A 4,703-nucleotide genomic window follows, 5' to 3' on the forward strand; every position below is an offset into this window, starting at 1 on the left:
ATGTTTTTTGGTTTGGGGATTTTTAAAAATTATGAGTATTCTGATATAGTATACTTTTTATACATTTACATCCTCTGGCCAGGCCATGTGGCTGGCAGGATGTTAGTTCCCTGACCAAGCATCCAACCCCATGCCCCTGGCTGTAACAATGCAAGCGTTCTAATCAGTGAACCACCGGGGAATCGCGGCAGCACTTAGACTTTAAAGGGCAGCAGTTTCGCTTCTAGGCAGCATGTGTTCAAGGTCTGTCCCTGCAGTTCCCTAACTTGGGTAGTTTAATCTCAGCCTCAGTTTCTTTCATTCGTAGAATGGAGAAAAGAGGAATGCCATTGTAATAACTTGTTGAGAGGATGGAATTAAGTCACACAGATTGCCTGGCACCATAGTCGGACGACCGATCTGCACGTCAGGACTGCAATGGACCTCCACCAGAGTTTCCTCTGGCTTTGCCCTGCCCAGGCATAGTTCACCATCTTTCCGGTCCTAACGTGTGTGCTCATGCATAGGAAAATCTGAAGATGGAGCTGGGCGGGCAGAGGAGGACGCCAAGAGAGGGATCAGCTTTTGGCCACCAATGGGGTCTCCTGCACCAGCCTCTCTCATGCCAGTGCCACAAGCCTCGTTGATGTATCAGGGAGTCAGCTTGTCCTCACTGTGCAGCAGGTAGAGGACGAGGGGCCTGTGTGACCACCATTCCTGGGTGAGCTTCAGGCACTGTGACCCGTGTCTCCAGAGTCCCGAGCACCCAGGAGCTCCAGTTCCCCACCTCTCCAGCCCGGGCGCCTCCTCTCGCCCCCTGACAGTGAGGCTTACTAAGGGGAGACAGACAGTGATGCTGACGGCCCAGCCACTCAGGAAAAGCCCCAGAGACCCCGCTGCCGAGGCCCCACAAGGCCCACCCTTCCAGGAGCCCCACCAGATGAGGTCTACCTGTCTGACAGCCCCGCAGAGCCAGCACCTGCTGTCCTTGGCCCTCCCAGCCAGGGTGACAGTCGTGTGAACTCCCCGTCTTGGGAGGATGGGACAACTCTTCAGCCACCCCCTGCCGAGGCCCTGCTGTTGCCCCATGGCCCCCTCCGGCCTGGCCCTCATCTCACCCCTATGGTGGGGCCTGTTCCCTACCCAGCGGCAGAAGATCTTACCACCACCTATACCCAGAAGGCCAAACAAGCCAAGCTACAAAGGGCAGAGAGCCTCCAAGAGAGGAGTGTGAAGGAGGCCAAGACCAAATGCCGGATGATTGCCTCCCTGCTCTCCGCAGCCCCCAACCCCCAAGGGGGTACTGATGTTTAAGAAACGTCCGCAGAGAGCCAAGAAATACCCGCTAGTGAGCTTTGGGGCTGCCGTCGGGACCAGCGCTGAGGAGGAGAATGGCTTGCCTCCAACCAGTGAATCCGAGCTGGACGAAGAGGCTTTCTCCTACGCCCGCAGCCTCACCAACCAGTCCGACTGGGACAGCCCCTACCTGGACACGGAGCTACCAGGCCGAGCTCAGGCACAGCAGAGGGCCGGGGGCTGGGAGAGCAGCCGAGTGAGGCCTCCGGGCGAGGGGCCAACTCTGAACAGCAGTGCCAGTGCGCAGCCTCCATCACCTAGCAGCTGGCCCAGGAAGGTCCAGTGGCCACGCTCAATGGGCAGGGCCTGCAGTCTCCACCTCGGCCACAAAGCGCTCCGCCAGAGGCGGCTCTGCTCCCATCTAGCCCTGTAGCCAGCCCCCAGACCTTTCCTCCCTGGCTGTGGAACCTCTACCTCAGCTCCAAGCATCTTTAACCGCTCAGCTAGGCCCTTTACTCCCGGTTTACAAGGGCAGCGGTCAGGTACCACCCCAGTTACTTTCCGGCCCCTAGTTCCCAAGAGGGCAAATGAGAGCCTGGGAGGCCTCAGCGCCGCCCCACTGCCTTTCCTGTCTCCTCCGCAGGGTACCTTTCCTGTGCCCAGCTTCACTTCAGGGGTTCCCAGCCATGTGCCAGTCCCCGCTTCCCCCAGCACCCCACGCCCCTCCGGCCCCGTGACGGCCACCAGCTCCCTCTACATCCCAGCCCCTAATCGTCCTGTTACACCAGGCCGAGCCCCAGAGACCCCCGACCCCGCTAGCAGAGCTGCCATGACCTCCACCACTTCTATCTTTCTGTCGTCACCTCTGCGACCTGCTGCGCACCCAGAAGCGCCTACCCCTAGCTCCGCAGCCCCTGAGCCCCCCAGCGCTCGGGAGCAACGCATCTCCGTGCCAGCTACTCGCACGGGCATCCTCCAGGAGGCCCGGTGTCGGGGAACCCGAAAGCAGATGTTCCGGTCAGGAAATGAGGAGATGACGAACTCGCCCAACCCCGAGCTGCAATCGTTGGTGCAAAACCTGGATGAAAAACCCTGGGCTGAGGGCGCAGAATCTGGTCCAGAAGAGGATGCTCTGAGCCTCGGGGCTGAAGTCTGCAACTTCATGCAGCCACCAGGGGGCAGGAGTTACAAGACGTTGCCCCACGTGACAGCTAAAACCCCGCCTCCAATGGCTCCCAAGACCCCACCCCATACGACTCCTAAGACTCCACCCCCAGTGGCTCCTAAGCCCCCTTCTCGAGGATTCCTTGATGGGTTAGTGAACGGGGCAGCCCCTTCTGCTGAAATCCCTGAAACACCAAGGCTTCAGGGGAGGGGAGGGGAGCTGTTTGCCATACCTCAGAGCCGAGCGGACAGGTATATGGTGGAAGCTCCACTTGGTCCTGGCCTTGGCCCTCGGCCCAGAAACCCTTCTCCTACCCCCTCACTGCCCTCTTCCTGGAAATATTCACCCAATATACGTGCTCCACCTCCTATTGCTTACAACCCACTGCTCTCACCCTTTTTCCCAAGCTGCCCGAACTCTCCCTATTAAGACCCAATCCCAAGGGCCTCGGGAGCCCCTAAGCAGGGCATCAAGGCTCTGGATTTCATGCGGCACCAGCCCTACCAACTTAAAACTGCCATGTTCTGTTTTGATGAGGTTCTCCCGACTCCTGGACCCACCTCCTCAGGGCCTCCCAAAACTGCCAGAGTCCAGGAGATCCGCGGATTTTCAACTCCAGCGCCCCAGCCCACTGCAGAACCCCTGGCCCCCACTGTGCTTGCCCCCAGAGCGGCCACGACATTGGATGAGCCCATCTGGAGGACAGAGCTGGCCTCAGCCCCTGTCCTTAGCCCACCCCCTCTTCCAGAGTCTCCCAGGGGTCTTGGGACCTCCCCCAGCTCCTGTGGCTTCCAAGTAGCCAGGCCCCAGTTCTCAGCTACCAGAACAGGATGGCAGGCTCATGTGTGGAGGCCTGGGGCAGGCCACCACTGAACAGGGCACAGCTCCCAGGCCCAAGGGGAGGTGGAACATCCAGTTCCTAAAATTGCTTCTCCTTCCCAACGTTCTCCCTGCCCCACCCCACCCCCCAAGCAAGCTAAATTCCCCCTGCCAGAGATAGTTTAGGAGTTGGTGTCCTGTTCCCCAGCTTCCTCCTGGCTCCCAACCTCCCTGCTGCCTTCCGGCCTACTCTCTCTGCTTCAGTATCTGTGCTTCTCCTTGTAGTTCCTTGCCTGGATCTCTGTCTTTAGGTCTCTTCACCTACACTCCTGTGCTGGTCTCTATTTCTCTACATTTGTGCCTTTTTCTATGGGCCTTGTTTTAACATTCAATGAGAAACACACGGGGAAGTTACTACCGAGACCTCAGGCGAGAAGCTCACCACCAGACAGGCAGCAAAGGGACTGAACTGACCCCTATTTGCATTAAGTCGCTCGCAGCTCCTCACTCTTTCCCAGCTCGGCTGGTATGTTCCTAGGCATGGGTATGTCTGTGAATGTGTCTGTATGTGCAAGTGTGTGCATGAACACAGATGTGCTCTTCTGTCTGAGGCAAGACTAAGAGGAGCAGTCTAAATAAAGACCCAATCTGGGTCTCACCTTTGCCCTGATTAAGAAAGAAAAAAAGAAGAACTACAAATTTCTATCACATATACAATTAGGATGTTAAATCAGCAGTGGAGATTCAAGATTAAAACAGAAAAGAATTTCCTACAGATTAAATATTAAAACAGTGCAATGAGTTACCAAAAAAATCTTCAACTAACAAATTAAATATTAAATACATTGTCCTGAATATTACTAAAGACAAAGAGAAATATAAGATCCCGCCCTCGAGACATTTACAGAGAGACAAGTTCAAACACATGAGTTCAGCAGCAATTTAAGAGCTTAAACAATAATTCAATAATACATAATTGTGGGCGTCCCTGGTGGTTCAGTGGTTAAAAAATAAAAAATCCACCTGCCAATGCGGATTCGATTGGACCACGGGTTCGATCCCTGGTCCAGGAAGATCCCACACGCCATAGAGCAACTAAGTACATGGGCTACAACTACTGAGCCCGTACTCTGGAGCTTGGGAGCCACGACTACTGAGCCCACACGCCCTAGAGCCCAAGCTCTTCAACAAGAGAAGCCACCACAATGAGCAGCCAGTGCTCAGCATCTAGAGCATAGCCCCTGCTCACTGCAACCATAGAAAGCACTCAGAGCAACGAAGAATCAGCACAGAGCCAAAAATACGTAATTTTAAATAACAGTAGTGCACAACTGTGTAGAGCTCATGAGGGACTGCAGTGAGGTCAGGGGGAATGAGGACTCAGAAGGGGCCATGGTCTTTGGAAATTAGAAGGTTATGGGGAATCACCTTTACTGCAGTGAAG

General features: G+C 55.5%; 1 pseudogene; it reads left to right on the forward strand.

The window, feature by feature from the left end:
• The first annotated feature begins 498 nt into the window (after window positions 1-498).
• Window positions 499-3,313, forward strand: LOC128066271 (synaptopodin 2-like protein; annotated as a pseudogene).
• The last annotated feature ends 1,390 nt before the right edge of the window (window positions 3,314-4,703 follow it).

Source organism: Budorcas taxicolor, chromosome 20 (genome assembly GCF_023091745.1).
Source record: "Budorcas taxicolor isolate Tak-1 chromosome 20, Takin1.1, whole genome shotgun sequence".
NCBI classification, from domain to species: domain Eukaryota; kingdom Metazoa; phylum Chordata; class Mammalia; order Artiodactyla; family Bovidae; genus Budorcas; species Budorcas taxicolor.